This window comes from Hippoglossus hippoglossus, chromosome 10 (assembly GCF_009819705.1).
Source record: "Hippoglossus hippoglossus isolate fHipHip1 chromosome 10, fHipHip1.pri, whole genome shotgun sequence".
NCBI lineage: Eukaryota > Metazoa > Chordata > Actinopteri > Pleuronectiformes > Pleuronectidae > Hippoglossus > Hippoglossus hippoglossus.
In genome coordinates this window covers 13,860,165-13,878,194 of record NC_047160.1, presented here as the reverse complement: position 1 = coordinate 13,878,194, position 18,030 = coordinate 13,860,165, and the positions used below count along the sequence as shown (strand labels likewise).

The 18,030-nt window shown below is 40.7% G+C and overlaps 1 long non-coding RNA gene across 2 annotated transcripts; it reads right to left on the bottom strand.

Moving 5' to 3' along the window:
- Positions 1–216: 216 nt before the first annotated feature.
- On the bottom strand, positions 217–17,354 carry LOC117768841. 2 transcript variants are annotated; one of them, XR_004615109.1, is made up of 3 exons: positions 17,112–17,354; positions 1,523–2,273; positions 217–422 (listed from the first exon to the last, which is right to left on the bottom strand). It is a non-coding gene; the product is annotated as an uncharacterized LOC117768841 (long non-coding RNA). The 2 variants fall into 2 exon arrangements; XR_004615110.1 differs by having other exon boundaries at positions 217–410.
- Between the last annotated feature and the right edge of the window lie 676 nt (positions 17,355–18,030).

Below are 18,030 nucleotides of genomic sequence, written 5' to 3'. Positions count from 1 at the left end.
TATTACCAATTTAAAAAAGTATCATGCAAGATGACAGAGAGCTGAATAGGAAAATGTATATTCTTAGTAGAAATGTCATTAATCCATATTGAAATATAAAGTCCTATGTTTTTCATAAAGAACCCTAGCCTACATAAAGAAAACCATAAAATTCATTTAAAAACATTCTATTAAAGGTGTATCACATTTTTCAAAAATCAATTACAATTCAATCAACAGCAAGCAAAAACAACAATAACAGATTATTCAATTGGTAATTTCTATGGGGGCTACTCAGGGAACAAACAGTCCATGCAGGTGAGAGACCATCATCATCGATCAGCCCATTGTCTTCTCCACATGTTTCGTGACACCAATGGCTGCAGACCACAGGACAGTAACTCTTCTGTGCTTTTTGGATCATCTCTGTCCTAGAGAGCAAACTGTTTATGTGTTAGTTAGCTAACCAGACACTCAGTTTAAACAGACAGAGACAGACTGCATTTACCATTAACTCTTGTCTGACAACTGCAGATCATATGATACATCTCTTTAATTTATCTTTTTTTTTTACTTCAGTCCCTAAATGCATATTTCCCCCATTTAGAGAACTTCAATGACTGTCCCAGAATACCCAAAGCATGCTGTCCCACATCAGCAATCATATTTGATAAAGTTGGCTGACTGAATTTCAACAACTTGGTACATATTTTGTTTTTGAAAACATAATTTGACAACAATTAGGAACATTGTCTAATTTATTATTTTAGTCACATGATGTCCATGCTAAACCTATAGTAAAATGCCTATTGACTTGATTTTGTTAGAACAGGAAATAAATAGACTGAAGCTTAGATGTCCCACATTACCTAATGTCCCAGATTACCCGAATTCACCCTATATAAAAAAAACACAGAAGTACATGCACAGAGACGTGCTTTGACTGAGCACATGCATTTACACCTCGCTGAGGTTTGATCACTGAGTCAGGCTACGTCCATACATGGTTCTGTTCTACATGCATTTACACCTTGTAATAACATCCATTTTTCTTTGTCCAGACATGTATCTCATGTTAATGCTACGTATAAATAAGGTCTATGTTACAGTTCCAAGTAGATAACAGTGACAGGCTCTTTATCATTGCATAGAAAAATACAAGTGTACCTGTAAGGCTGAATTGGCACAAATCTGTACATAAAAATACACTATTATCATGCTATGTCAAGTTTTTCATCAACTTCCTGTGGTGGATCAAATCACACACATCGACTGTTCATTTTGAATAAAAATGTTCTCTTGCACTTTTTGAAATGTTCCATTAGCCCCACCATTTACAAAGAGAGGAAGTGAGAGAGAGAGAGAGAATGAGAGAAAGTGAGTGAGAGAGACAGTAACAAGGGTGGGAAGTCTTGTTAAGGACCAGTTAAATCACTCACAAAACAGCAGCACATCTGTAAAATTAATAGAAAAGCCTTTCATAACAGGGTGCCTGGCTGACATTCTGGCAGCCTGCCACCTATCACCAGTGTGTCCTTATTACCTCTGACATATTAGATGTGATGTGATCTGTAGCTCTGGTAATAAACTAGAACCCCCCCTACATCCACAGCCTCCACTGACAGGTCCACATCATCAGCATGTTCCATTTGATCCTGTCTTAGCCTCTTCCTCCGACTGTCATTCATTTACGAAGGACAGATGGTCAGATGTGTGAGGATTGGATTGACAGAGGAGGTATTAATAATAGTTGATGACATGCACAAGTCTCACTTACTCAATACATTCATGTATTTGTGTCCACGTGTATCTGTTTCTATTTTCTATATGACTGTCTTCAAGTGGACACTTCTAATCACTGAGCTGTCTGTTTGACACAGAACCTCTTTCGCCGCAGCCTTAAGAGGCGAGACAAGGCCGAAGCAGGTCGGAGGGACTAGGTAAAGATTTGTCCGAGCAGGCCGACGAAGAAAACCTGCACACAAGCCAAGCTTAGGATGATTTATAGGGCTTATTTCTGAGAATGGTAAAGTGAAATTAATCACATTCCCACCTGACATCGCTGCTCAGCAGTGATAAATGACAAGCTGCCAGGGAGAGACAGTGAGCCATCCATGAAGCGCCCGCCAGAGTGCTCCTTCTTCAGATAGCCTGACCCAGGGTGCTGCCTTGCCAGATGCCCCCCTCTGGATGGCCAGTGCCAGGTGTACTGGGGCCAGTCCCGTCTTCTCCTACTCCACTCCAGTCCCCCGCAGCCTGGTACCCATACAGGGGCTTAATGACTTGGGGACAGCCTGCCAAGCAGATGGAGAGTGGAGCAGGGTCTTATGCTATCAGCTAATGGTGCAGTGTGATATTTGGACCACAAAGTAAGTCAAATGTTGCTTCCAAATCATAACCGCAAGAGGGCATTTTGTATTTATGTCATTTAATTCAAGTCAGCAGCAAGACATTTTCACACTTCTGTCCTTCTACAAAAGTGACAGGTTCATAAAATTACTCTGAGGCATGTTATGATCTATTTATACACCTGTCTTCTCTTTCAAATAAAATAAACCATGAATATGCAACAGTATTTTTTTTGTCTTGGAACACTGGTGAAGAAAGATGTCCAGTCAAAGATTGAGCTCATAAAATGAAAAATAATGTTAGAAAAAAAGGTAACTTACTCCTGCACATGTCTAACAATGCAAAACATGTACTTTTAGATGGGAGAACATAGAAAGGGTTTGTGTTTTAGGGTTTTGTTCATGATACAGTTACATCTGAAACCGCAGAAAAAAACCCTGAGGTAGAGAACGGCAGTCCAGAGCTGGATGTTACAGCTGGTTTAGTAGATATTAACCGGAAGATCGCTAAGCCATCAGCAGTTTGACAGATAAGTAACAGAACTATCATTATTCATTAAGGCAATACAACGGAGGAAGTATTTTTGTTGACATGCATGGTGCTGAATTTTGAAAGGAATTCAAAAACCAACCCACCCAGAAGATGGACGTATACTGGATTCACAGTTCGAAGGTCTCACTGGTTCTTTGCTCTGCTACAGTTTACGCATTAGCTTTTTAGTTGTTATCATACTTAGTTTATATGTTGACAAGATTACGCAAAAACTACCATACAAATTGCCATACAACTTTGTGGAAGGATGTGGTATAGTTCAGAGAGGAACTCATTAACTTACAATGCGGATCTGGAACACCTTGATTTTTCAGAGAATAATTTGTGGATCTTGATAAAATAATTATCAGGCATGTTCAGTGGACTGATATTTATGAGTAGTAATGATAGTTTAAACATGGTTTCATAAGGGGACTGTTGGGCCTTGGACGAGGTTTGCACCTTCTTTAGTGTCGTTCTAGGTTTTCCTAGTGAACTGGCTTCCTCCACAATGGGATTAACTTGTCTATACATTTATTTGTTAAGTACGTCATGTTCATATTGTATTTGATATTGAATGTATTGAGTACAGACAGGTCAGGTAATTTAGAGACATAGAAGTCTGGCCTGTATCTATCAATCAAACTGTCTTTGTATAGCAGCTTTCATACAGGTTAGTGCAGTTCAAAGTGCTTGACTATTTACTGTAGGAGAATTAACTGAGATTACCTTCACATAAAAAGATATCAAAAGTACTTGCACGCCCACATGGGTCATCAGCCATGAATTATTTTAAAAGTTAAATAATATACTGGCTTATTTTGTGTGTGTGTGAGATATGTGTATGACCATTTTCAATGAAGCAGTTTAAAGGGGACTGAACATGAAACACTTGCCTTCCAGGGATCCTGATCTATTTACTGAAATCATGCCATCAATCAAGCTTGAGCTGCCTTGACCTCAAGTATGAAAAGATGAATACCACGGTAGTATAGACTCACCTCTTTATGTCCATGGGTGTTAACCCTCACCACAGCTCTGCAGGTGTCTGCAGGGAGGCAGCACTGTGATCTGTGAGATGATTGTGTGCTCTGACAGTGTTGATCTCATGACTGCTAACTAAAGGAAGCACATAGCACCGTTTTCTCTATTTACATTAGTTCAGACTGAACAGGTACATTTGGTGTAGCATTCAATTAAACACAGAAGTGTGTGGATGCTTGTTTTTTTTTCTCCACAGTGTGATTATTATATATTTTTTCGTAACTGTCAGATGAACCCTGGGGTCTGAGTTATATCATGTCACTGAACATTAGGAGCAACTATTATTCACATGCACAGTTCAAGCTTTTGTTAAATATACAACATTTATCTGGCCATTCGGAGCATGGCAAACAAATCCTCCCTCATTAATGTCAGCGGTGACATTGCAACATTGGTTGCGCCTATTATTTCCCATAAGTCAGGTTAAGCCATTTATTGCCCTGAACGGTAATGTAGACATTAGTGGCCTTTGATTGAATGCCTGTGTTTCCCCCGTTGTTCTGTTTAGAGGTGCACATGTGTGCATGAAAAATGACTCTCCCGAAAAACCCCAAAGCAGTCACCTGCAACATGGTTTCACTCTCTGCCATGAAAATAAATAATCTTTACCCTTGACAGCCACATAATTAATCGTGATGTTTAGCAGGTCCATTTCAACAGACCCACTTAATCTAATTTTGTTTCCACTCTGCGATTTGTAAATTACTGCCAAATGACGGGCCATTTACCACTGTCTCTGCCTGAGACAATGGCAATTTTTCTTCCTGTGTAATTCTTTGTGTGGCTCTCTTTACAGAGAATTAAAAAAAAATTCTCCTCTTCTCTCTTCCTCCTCCTCCCTCTACTTTCCCTTCAGCTGCTTTCCAACTCCCTTATACCCCTTCCTGCTTTTCTTTCCAATTTAGCAGCATCCAATGCTGCTGAGACTCCATGAGACATTAGCCGTTTTACAGCATCACCAGAACACATTACGACCTACCATCTAAAATTTCAGCACTACAAATGCCCTGTCCACATTCCAGTATTTACCACTAAATGTTGAACATTCATAATGATATAGAGTTACATTGACATTTGAGAACAAGGAGTGAGAATGCAGCTTGGTGATTTGCCGCTCCATTACATATAGTTTGTGAACATGTTGAGAAATGTTAATCTTCCAGGTGTCTAAAGATTTATTTTCATTTGGTCACAGAGAATTGTCAATAACAAATACTTTATATCTATGACTGAAAAAAAAAGCCCTGTAGTTGACCACTGCCAAACATTTCCTCCTCCAAAAAAGCGACAATTTCCTCCGAGTACTTGTGGATCTTTACTCATACAAAGTATCTCACACAATCTTTTCAAAGCCCTGAAACTACTGTAAAGGATTAAATATGTTGGTGTTTCTGAATTCGATACTAAAGTAGAACTTAACAAGATACTCCACATTCCTAATTTTATCGCAGGGAGATCTTCTGATATTCCCCCTCTGAAATGACACATTCCGTTAAATTATGACTCAACTCTCAGAAATGTCCAAAGGTTTTCAACTTTGTTCTCGTACTATTACGAATTTGACCTTGAAATCGCAGATTTTTTTCTTTAAGTGGCCCGGATACTTCACATCGTATATGCAACATGGATGCGGAAATGTTTGAATGTCGAATATTTCTTCATCACTTTCAACCTATTATTCAGTGGAATTCTCTTAGTCTGTGGTTTTCAGTTTGACTTGGTGATGACATTGTAAGATCTCTGTAAAATGTTTTATGTAAGAAATGAAGAAATTGGAGGTTGGACTGTGTTTCTGCTGCAGTTTCAACCTAGTGTATATTCTCATGGGCTAAAATTGTGAGAACAGACGTCTTGTCCGTCCTCACATAATACAAAGGATATGGAACCCAGCCAGAAATAATGTAGGATTAAATCTTGCCTTCCTCTTTTGGGAGAATTAATGAGGCAAAGCAAATTATTTGAACAAACCTCTGCCCCAAGGAGAGAAGGGGCCTGACCTGACCACCATTCACAATGTCAACTAGGTGGACTGTCATTTTAAACATGCCACAGAAGACTGATGGAGCCTGACAAACGCCACCAAGTTAGAGAAAATACAATTAGCAGGCTCGTTGGACAGGTCAGGAGGCACCCATTCATTTAAACTGCCTGGTGACAGCTACGAGCTGCTGCCTCGCAATCTCTCCTCCGGTCTGTGTGTGTGCGCGTTTCTGTGTGTATTTGGATCTGACCTTTCTAGGCGGGACAAGTTGAAACTGCCATCATGTACTTGAGTAGATGCTTCTTCATCCTCAGGCAGAAGTGGCCACACTGCCAGGCAGCATTCAATCCCCACATTAGGCTCCATAATAAACAATTATCTAAGTGGGATGTGCATGATGGAAAGCAACTTCTGGGAGTGATAACCAGGGTTCTAGGGAACACTGATTGATTGAATACACTGTATCTTGCCAGCCCAATCCTCCATGGCTTTCATATTATCCGATGACAGCAGGAAGAAAATCAGTTTATTTGAGAAGACGGCCCTTGGAAACAGTGAGGGAAAGAGAGAAGATGAGGACAAAAATGACACAAAAACAAGACAAAAGACAGTTAATGACAGATGGTGTTAGAGAGGAAGGATTGTGAGGGACAGAGACAAAGCGCAAGAGTGCGAAATATGTTTCCAGTAAAAACATGGCAGCAATGGCAACGATGAAAGTCATGTATCGATTGGCTGGAGCGAACTGTAAAACAAGGTCCTGCCAAGCTGTGTGGCTATTGTAAACGACAGCACAAAGAATGTTTGGCTGTTGTTTTATTTTCAATGATTCTATTTCAGGGTCGGAGCCAGTAACCACACCGCCCCACTTTAGAGGAAAAGCATCTCAATAGAGCCCCGCTGCAGACAGGTTGGAAGGGCGATTTTGTGTGTGTGTGTGTGTGTGTGTGTGTGTGTGTGTGTGTGTGTGTGTGTGTGTGTGTGTGTGTGTGTGTGTGTGTGTGTGTGTGTGTGTGTGTGTGTGTGTGTGTGTGTGTGTGTGTGTGTGTGTGTGTGTGTGTGTGTTCGTGCGTGCGTGCGTGTGTTCGTGCGTGCGTGTGTTCGTGTGTGTGTTCGTGCGTGTGTGGGGGTGGGCATTCACAGCAGACAGGCAATCAGACAATGTCTCCCAGGGACGGTGATGCGGCCAAACAAAAGTCTGCTGAGGAGGAAACTTGAAGAAGGAGGCAAATTTGTCAAAGCTACTCACTCGCACTTGACAACAACACAACCCCCACTCACCCCTGCGCATCACGGGAACTTAACTTAAAGGAACCAAACAATCATAGCTGACAGGAAATGTATTAATGCTGCTTGATTCAGCTCCTTATAATTTTTGTTGTACGTGTTTTAACAATATGTTCACAAATTCAGAAACTCTGTCATTTTAGGTAGCTCTTATCACACTGATATGTTCAAGTGTTCATTTTTCCAGTAAATGTGGCTTCAATTAGTTATTTGCTAATAAAACAGGGTGAAACATAAAGAATGACAGCCGAGTCTGATGAACGATTTCCCAAGCCCATGAACACGGACTCATACGATGGCAGCATTCATGTACAGGATATTTGGCCTTCATTTCTGGATAGTAGGCAGAAGTGAGACGTGTCGTCCATCTTATGCGGTCTATACCCATAGTGTACTAACATTATACCAGCTTGTTAATATGCTGATATTAGCACGAAGCTTAGCACCCTGCTGTGCCAATGTACATCCTCACAGAGCTGTTAACATTGTTGTAGATATTAAGTCTTGTTCAGAAGCTCATTTTTGATGTGTTTTTTTTTTAAGCTCATTGCTTAAAATATTTATGAAGTCACGCTCAATGTAAAATCCCCCTAAACATATAGTATATCGTAATATTCTCTCAAAAACCAGTTTCCTAACAAAGGGAAGAAGCAGCTCCACATCCAGCTGCTGCCAGAGCCCCACAGCCAGCCGTAGGGGGAGTTTCTCGGTATGAGTCGAGCTCATCCTCAGATTCACTTTCATACTTCAGACTTTATTTCTACATTATCTTCGTATTCTGAAACATCTTCCTATTCCATTTCACCGTGGGCCTCACTCCCCTCCAATATGAACTCCAAGGCTATCCATACTTCTAGTGGAGGACTGTAGTTAAAGTAACCTAAACACTCATATCATCACCTGTATTTGCTTTATTACTTTGATGATAATTAGATAACGCTGGGAATAGTGACTCAAAACAATGAACATCAATGATAACCTTGTTTCATTAATTTTTTCCTGGATATGCCTGATTTATGGCAGCCAAGTCTCTATTATAGTGGATTTTTTTTAACATAAAAATGAAATTTCTCACAAAAAACAAATGGCACTTCCATTGTTAGATCTGATGGAGCAGAGAGGACTTGCCAACATCGATCCTATGTTATCTATGTTGTTTGGAATTCAGATAAAGATGTTTAAATTTATTTTTTTGAAAAGATATATTTTTATTTCCGTTTTGTTTTTAAAACCATAATAATGTGGTGAGTTAATAAGAAGCAAAAAATAAACGTAGAACAAGTGTTAATGAATTATACATAATACATTTAAGTGCACTTGTTAAAAAAGCTGTCAACTTATTTGACAGGAAATTCAAATCTTGCATCTTGATTTTTGGCAGCGAGCCAGCCCTTTTGTTTATGTTTGGATATGGCTTCTGCTTTTTAATTAATCACCACTGTCTAATGTAAGCAGCTTGAGTTAATGCACTATTAGTATTCGCTCTCCCAAATATGCAGAATGATTGACTCACAGAGATCGAAGTTATATTAACAGGCTGTTTTACATGTCCCGTGGTGCTCTTCTCACAGCGGGGCTCTTAATCCAGCCCTTTAGGTGTCTACTTATGTGCTTTTATGGATGATGGAGCCAACACTGAGCCCACGCCTGTGGCACCAACAGCCTTTGCCTTTATTCCATTTGCACTTCCTTCTTGCTACTGCAACCCACAATTTTCACACAGAGGCCTTATGTAATGACAGTGAGAGAGGTTTCTATTATTTATATAGGTGGAATGCTCATCTAAAAGAGTCGACCCTCTCCACTTTTTGTTCACTTACCTGTTTGTACCATCTTGTTCCCTCTCTCTCTTTTTTTTTTTTTTAGCTTGTTGATTTAGAGAGGAGCTATTGCAGAAGAGTGGTGTGCATGCATGTATGCATATCTGTCTCCACCACAATGCGCTGCACAAAACATAGAGCTCCTTGCATCTCTAGTAGGTCAGGTCCCTCTCTCGCCATGCAGCCGTCTCCTTAAATGAATATTTGCACAGTATTGATTAGCATTAACCACACAGCGGTGTATTTTGCATTTGCATGTGGCAGCCGAGGATCATCACTGGGGAAGAGAAAAAATGAAAAGAGGAGGAGAGATGGGAACAGGGAGAGGGGATGCAAGAAAGAAAAAGATGGAATGTAGGTTGTGTGGGTGGTGGCAAAGATGTCAGAAAAAATATCTTCTCTCAACAGGGCTTCCCTTAATAATCCACCCATTATCTTGTGTTTCTTTGCTCACCGTCGGGCCTCAGATTGCCATGCTATGCAATCTGGCCCTCATCAGTGCAGACAACCAGACAGAGGGAAGAAGCAGCGAGGCTGACAGAGGCGTAAAGGGTTGCAGTGAATGGTTGGCCGGGCACCTCACTGTAGGATACCTGAGAGATAATAATGTGTGGAGGCAAGCAGGAGTCATGTATGTCTTGCAAAAGAATAATTGCTACCCTTTCAAGAGCCATTTCTTAATTGGCCTGGCTGTTGTGAAGGGGGAACTTGGAGAGGAGACAAGTGTGAGAAAGACTGGGGGTAAGAGAACGAGAAGGAGTTAGAAGAGGAGACAGAGAGAGCGGGAGAGAGAGAGAGAGAGCGGCAGGACAACATCTCAAGCACACGGCTCTCTCTCTCTGTGTGTGTGTGTGTGTGTGTGTGTGTGTGTGTGTGTGTGTGTGTGTGTGTGTGTGTGTGTGTGTGTGTGTGTGTGTGTGTGTGTGTGTGTGTGTGTGTGTGTGTGTGTGTGTGTGTGTGTGTGTGTGTGTGTCAGCTGGGAGTAGGTGTTGTTGAGTCTCTTTCTACCTTCTCTCCAACACTGTTGCCCTGGGAGCAGTAGTCATGGAGCTGCTTTTCAACCAGAAGATATTTCACAGACACACATTTAGTCACAGACTAAACGCACACAGGCAGACACACCCAGCCACAGACACAATCAGCAATACACATGGTTCTGGTTGCACGTGCAACTGATTTTGACAGATATCATAATTTATAGCAAACAAGTTGGGTTTCCCCTTCTTTGACAATACATTCATCCCTCAGTAAACAAGTCAGTTCATACTGGACTAGATTTTCTGGGCAAATTCTCCAGACTTTTCTTTTTATAGCTGGTTAAGTGATGATTCATTGAGCCCTCAGACCCCTCAAAACAGAATAAAAACTTGAATTTAATTTAGTTTTTGGGAAAAGGGAGACACTTATTGAAAAAGACAGGCTGTGTACCATGAATGATTCAGTTTTCAGGCCTAAGGTTAGAGGGCTAAAAATGCACGTCAAATACAAACAGAAATGATAACAAAATCAAAGGGACAGTACGGTTAAATTATCATGACCCAAAGCACACACTGATCATAATATATCTACACAGGGTAGATGGGTGGTTCAATATTATGACTACAGTCAATCAGCAAGTGTAGATTTTGTGGGTTTCTTCTTGCGCGTTATGCAGGTTGTAAAGGTCTGTAAAGTTAAAAAGCCCAAGAGGTGTTGAAACAACAGAAAACACTTATACTAAAGCTCCTGAAATAGCCTGGCCAAGACTTCTGGGGAATGGGATGTCATGTGACAACACAATGGCCCACATTTGCATACTGCTAGCCGAACGGGCACACCCTCTAAGAAGGCCAGGTAAACCGAGGGTTGGCATTTCCTACATGCACTGGAAGCGGTTGACCAATCACAATAGAGTGGGCCTTATCGGAAGAGGGTCCTTAAAAAGACACAAGCTTAAGCCAAGCATTTCAGACAGAGGCTGAAAAGAGGAGCTGCTGCAATGGATAGTAAGAGGGAACTGATGCATTTTCTAAACATAAAGAAATGTAAACCTTTGCAAGTACAGACCCAAATTGAAATTAAGATCCTGAATATGAGAATAATGTCTCCTTTTAAAATTCTGTTTTTCTTATAATGCCTTCTTTAAAGAATATTCCCTTGCCCTTTGAAATATACAGTTTTCCATTTGAATATTTGATTGCAGAACATTGGCACCACCGCAAATAACCACCTGTGCAAAATATTTGCTGTAGATAACCTCTTCTCCTTTAGGTCTTTGCTTTCTTTAGTCTGTTCACCATTAACCTCCATGCATTGGATAAGGTCTATTTTTCATTCAAAATCAGTTACAGCATCTTGTGGGGTCACTGCAAAAAAATGCCCTCAAAGCTCCAACCCTTTAGGACATGATTATGGTCAAGGCTTTGGCCTGTCTTTGAGAAGATGTGTCTTTGAATCTGTGGCATATAGATGAAGGCTCTGGGACAGCACCGTAGTGTTTGAAAAGATTTTGGCCAAAGTCTGAAATTCAGGTCTGCTAGACTCAGAACCCCTCATTAGAATTCTCATCAACAGGGTCTTTATGAATTCTTGTCATTCTCCTCCTGCTGTGATATGAAAGAGGCCGCTGTGCCATTGCTTAATTTCTTGAATTAATTTCTCTAGTTATCTCAACCTCACTTGGGATGTCCTAATCAGTGGCGAGTGGAGAGGTGACAGGAAATAGGGGGGAGAGAGAGAGAGAGAGAGAGAGAGAGGAGGGATGATATGCAACAAAGGTTCTGAGCTGGAGTCCAACTGAGCACGTTTTTACATGTGACCAGCATTGAAGACAGCTAAGCTGCAAGAACCATCCATATCTCTCATACAGAAAGTATGAGACGTGAAATAAAATTGTAAACAGCTCTGACACCATAATCCTGTGTTTACATTTTTGTCTCGATTTTGTTCCTTTTCATTCTATGATTCCATCTTGAAAGTAAAACCGTGACAGCAGTACACCATGTCTTTCTGTTTTATTGAACTATGTGCTTGACAGTGAGTTTTTCTGGCTTCATCCACTCTGTCTCACAACCAAATATTGTAAAGGCTTCGTTTCACCACATCTAGCTTTTTGATTGGTGATTGTGATACCTTTGCTTTGTTTTTCATATCACAAAGCCTCCTATCATTTTGCCTGTTGATCAGGATGCTGCCACATGACAGAGTCAGCTGTTTGCTTGTCCTACTTTTACTGCACGTTTCTCTTGCCTATATTGCATATAGTTTAAAAGAATATTGATGCAACAGCGTGGTAAACAAATAGTCTTTACACTTCCACCCGTTTCCCAGTTACAGCTCTGCAGGTGCCCCCTGAGCTAAGCATATGAACAGAATCAATCTCTTTTGCTTGTTCACTTGCTGGCCGAGTAACAATGTGTTGACACTAATGCTTCAAAAAGGTGAATTCTTGTACGTACTGTGAAATATAATCCTGGCGGTGCCCCTAGTAACAAGTAAACAAACTCTCTTTTGTTATGAGAGGACATGGTGTATCAGTGGTATTGCACATCCCCTTGTTTTTAAATGTCGTATTAATTCTCCTCACAAACCTACCTACACCGTTAAACCTTTGACATACCACGGAAATAAACAAAGCAAACTGTTTTTCATCATCAGCAGGATCTCGAGCAGGTCTTCAGCCAGAGAATGAGCACTTCAGGTTTCTTGTTTATGGGTCTTGAATATCAAACTGCTATTTGAGCCTCCTGTTAGCGAGTTGGAGTTGCTGTTTGGCTAGGCTACTGACAAAGAGAAAAGACTGATAGTCAGATACCTGCATATCGTGTCCTTCCTACTATGTAATGGGCTAATTGAATAGTTAATGCACTGTGAGTGTTTGTGTTACACATTTACTTTGAAGTCTCTCTGATTGTTTGGTCCTAACGACTAAACAGTGAATAGAGGCCACAAGAGCAACTGAACAGTTTAGTGAATTCAACACTTAAGTTGCGAGTGCTCTTCCTCAAAAGGAAATAATAGACATATAGTTTCTGCATTTATTCAGTCCACAGAGACCGAGCTTTCCAAGTTAAAGCTTTGAGTCAGGCTGTGTTGGCCAGATAAAGGCATCCAAGTAAAGAGAGAGGGAGCTAAAAGGATGTCGGCAACATATATCACTACAATACCTGTGACAATGTGACAACTCATAGACAAACAAAAAATACAATATGTGCATGTACCCAACTAGTATTAGCCCAATTTGTCCCATTGTGTGTCATGATGAAGAAATCTAAATTGTAACTATTGATGAAACTAATCCTGCATGGATACATGAAATGCTCTGACTCAATAAAGTTATACCAGCCGCATTTGCTTTTCACAATTGCATTTTCTAAGATGAACTAAGGCGTCTTTAAAACCTTGATCTCTGACATCTATGCCATGTAATCCTTAACGGTGTCATTTCAACAGACTTTTGAGTCACATGTTTAACATATGGTGTATGCAGCATACATTGACAAGATCCCACCTTTTGCCTTGAAGCCAACCCCATGAATAATATACAGAACCCAGCATTTAAAAACAGGACCTCAGTGAATGCTAAGCCTGCTGCAGTCATGTTTTTAGACACTCAGTAAAATCAGTAATATTTACCTTAGCCTGACATTAGGTTAGTCTCTTTAAGTGTTTAGCTGGTACGTTATTGGTTATAGAACAGGTCACAGAATGATGGACATTGGTGGGAGGGAGACGGTGGAATCTACATTATTTGCTGTCACAGCCACACCTGAAGGGATGTGATGACCTGGATGTTCGGAGAATGTGACTCGTGGTGTTTGTATGTGAGGGAGTGATAAAAAGATAAAGAGCTCCCGTGGCAGGCATATTTATGCTCTGTTTACTGTACGTGTAGGTTATTTTACTAACCGTGTTGCAAGGACAAGGGTTTGGTCGAATTTCTGCGCCCAGGGAGAGTGAAGGAGAAAGAGCGAGGTTCTGATTGAGTGCCCGTGGAGGTCCCATCAGATGTGGCTTAAAGGAATAAAGGATTCATTTGAAGGAGGGTGAGAAAGATTACATACAGTTCTCACATCTATCCAAATCCCTTCCAAATCCCTCTACATCACATTTATCAAGCCATGTGCAGTGCGGTATACTAACTCCTATTGGTTTTATCACTCTACCATGTATCACAGTTGTCTAGCAGAGGTGTAACATATTCCACGATATACATAGGAGCATGCTCGCAAACCTGAGTGAATCACCGGTCTATATTAATCACAGGTACTGGACACAAAAAGGTCTAATTGACCATCTCATTCTGTATTCTTATAGTTTACTATAGGAACACTTTTTAGACTGGACATATACATATGGAAGCAGTGTGAAAACCCTTAGGCACAGCCTTAAGCATGTTCTTCTCTTTCCTTAGGGCACCTCAGTTGGGCCAAGTGCCTCATACCAATGCACCTATAGTGCTGCACATCTTGTTGACCATCCGGGTTCCAGCAGAGTGTAGCAGCAGTTTATTGCAGCCATCGTGCAGTATTTGGTTTAGTCATTTGACTCGTGTTTGATTAAAGCAGCAGTGTGCAGACAGCTGCTGTGATCTGTGTGTGTGTTATATTTTTCATTACAGAAAAAAATAATGTAGCTGGTTGGTGGTTTCAGATCCGTGGAAGTCAAACTATTTGGCATCGTTTCTTGCTGTGCACTTCTGAGCACTTTTCAACGCCTCACCCACACTCCCTGGTCTCATTAATGCCATTTATTCCACAATACACACTGATAATGTGGTCCAGTAAAAAATTAAATACAAATGTCACAATGAGATTTCTAAAGTTCCTAATGAGAAAAAGGTTTAATTTCGAAGCAATGTGTAATGGGGGGAACTGATGAATCTGCCCACAAACTCTTCCTGTAGTTTTCATAAATAGTTCTCAAATCCCTCTTGCTGTGACGAACAGGTCGGGTAGCGACAAAACGATTGATTGACCTCTGGCGATGCATACGGCAGCAGGAGCCAAAAGGTGTTGAAACCACATCAATATTCTGGAGCGTTTGCTTGGCTGCACTATATCTGCCACGGACTGACTGTGGTGTGCAAGATAATACTTTATCTCGATTGCAGCTCAAGACAATTGTGATGTTTAAATAACGTTGATGGTCAATTCAAATTAATGATGTGCTGTGCAAATCAAAATCTAATCTCCTTTGAAATCTAGAAATCTTTAAATTGAAATTACACTCCCAGGTGCTCTCAGTGCAGTGGATGAACAGACATATATTTACACTATTGATATTAGACTGTTGACCATTTGCTGAAATACTGTCGAAGGAGCCAGAGAGAGAAAAAGAAAACATATTTCAAAAAGGAAAGTTGTGCTTACTTTGTAGTATATGATGATATGCCAATCACTTAAGAATAAGTAACACAGACATATAAAAGGGGTGTACATGTGACTTAAAGACTGTGTAAAGCAATTAAAAATATCTTTGTCACACCAAAGTGCAATGTGTTATCAACCACCCAAATAAATTTGATTGCTTCAGAAGAGTAGTATATAAAAATGGGGTTAAAAATCGTGAAAAGATGAGCAGTGTTCTGTTGCAGTGAAAAACCAAAACACCGCAGAGAACAACCAAGCTGAAGTCTCCAGCTGTACACAGTTTGCCCATTCACTAAAGCAAAGCAGGCTGTTGAACTGTTTTTTTTTTTTTTTACATATTTTGAATTAATTACTTCACAGCTTGTGTAAGTTAAACAACTTTACATTCTGTGAACTTGTGATGGGCAATGATTACTGTTTTCTTTATGGTTTACTGATTAAACAATATCTAATTACCTCTGTCAAGTAGGTTATGTGTTGGTCTGTGTTTGTTTGTCTCGTTGGACGGATTACCACAAAACTTGGTGGGTTCAGGAACGAACCTATTTTGGTGCAGATCCAGATCTTTCTCTAACATTGCTAGATAGGGCGTTAAACTTTAAAAAAAATAATTCATGGATCTCAGTGAAAAGAATTGGGCATGGTTAGGGGGCTGATATAGCGTTTGCGGTTTCATAGGGGGACTGTTGGGTGTCGGTGACGGTATGCGCTCTCTGACTGCCATTCTACTTTGCAGTTTAATATAGCTGCCTTAGCTGGTGGTGTAATGACGATGGGAAGGATCCAAAAGCAGACACAGAGCTGGAGCTATACAGATCAGTGGTTTACTACAAATAATGTTTACAGCAAGGTGAGTCAGGCAAAGGTCAAAAGACAGAGACCTCGTCCAAACCAGGAAACAGAACCAAAGGTGAGCAGGCAGATCGCAATCCCAAATCCAGGGAAAACAGAGAAAACCTCCAAAAACAGATGAGAGAAGTGTGAACAGATGGAAACAAAACGGAACTACATGGTGATGAACACAACAATTAACAACAAACAAAAGGGAACAGTGATTTCAAAATAAAACAGTAAGTTGAAAGGTTCACATGGATGCAGATCAGCAGGTGTTAATGGTGGTTATAATATCCCTGCTGTTGGGGTGACAGTTTAACACAATCATGATGTGACAGCAGCAGTCGCCGCAATTCTGTTTGACTTTTTATGACTCTAATATAAAGCGACTTATATCGTTCAAGTTAATATCAGCGGAGCTTGAACTCCGACAGATTGAAGGATTTCGGAAAAAAGGTTGAATATTGAGCTGTTGCCATGGCGAGCGGAAAGCATAATGGAATGAGCTGCACAATGGCTGTTTTTTAACTCGTGTATGAGTATTGTACATCTCAAGGTTTTTTTTTACCATTACAGGTCGATGCTGCACAGCCTATACCTTTTTAACAGTCTCTCGGCAGCTGTGTAGTGTTTATGTTTTATTCACCCGGACTTTTCAATGAGCCTGTGTACTGTTCACCCTCCAAGGCTAATCTACTCCTTATTTGTGCATTGAGCAACATTCGGCGCCAAGTTTTGCAATTCACATGACCAAATCATGTTTAGAAGGTTTTACCACAGGAATGATAAACTACTGACCGCTGATGAAAATCAGTCTCCGCCATAATCCTTCTAATTCTGTGCTCTGCGAGGAGGTGTGTGCAGAGGTTGTGTTTTGACAACCACGGAGGCAGGCAGGCAATCTGTGAGGAACAGAAGCGCGAGGGAAAAACTCACCTCACCATGTAACCCAATAGAGCTTGGTGAATAATGTGTCTCTGCTGAACTAAAAAAAGAAGAATAAATAAATAAGCTCCTTGTGAGTAATAATCCAGACAGCGGGCGGGTTGAATTGAAATATCAAGCAGAGGGAATGGAGGGATGGCTTTGCGAGGGTGACGCTATGTAACGTGGGAAGAAACACCACACCATGGTCGAAATAAGGAAATCATTAGAGATGATGAGACTGAGCATGGACGAGTCAGGGTGCATTTTTTAAAGGTCTGTAAAATTTACTGTTGTTTGAAAGGTCACTGTCTGGTGCTGGCAAGCAGCTGGGAGTAGTAAACGACCCTTCTTATCAAATGTTAATGCTGGCAGACCTCACGTCACACACGCCGGCAGCAGGAATATGTCTTTGAGGTCCTGCAGGTTCCATGGAAACAAGTCATTTCATTTAAATGCGGAAATGCAAGCAGCTAATTGCTTTTCATGGAACATCAAATAGCAGAATGGCTTTTTGTCGTAGGGGCCAAATGGAGTGCTCATGGGAGGGAAGGAAATGTAAGACCTCCCCGGGGTCTGTTGAATCAGTCTGTTTTTGTCGCCATATGTGTCACCGGTTTTGTGGGCAGTAGACTCGAGTCCGGAGAAGGAGGGAAAAATATTCTGTGTTCCTGAGGGATGTTTGTTGTTTAGAGGAAGTGCTGTGTTTGCATAGGGACGAAGGGTCACCTCGGCGCTAATGCAAAGAAAACAGAGTTATCTTTTTTTTTTAAATATTGCATCCATTTATAACTCACGCGCTTGAAATTACAGATGTACTGTAACACTGTATAAGCATTTCTTCTTCTAGGTTTGCGTGATCATATGGAAATAAAAATTGCACATTATAATTTGTTGGCATCAGCTGATTCTCCTCTGGCAGCCTCTAACT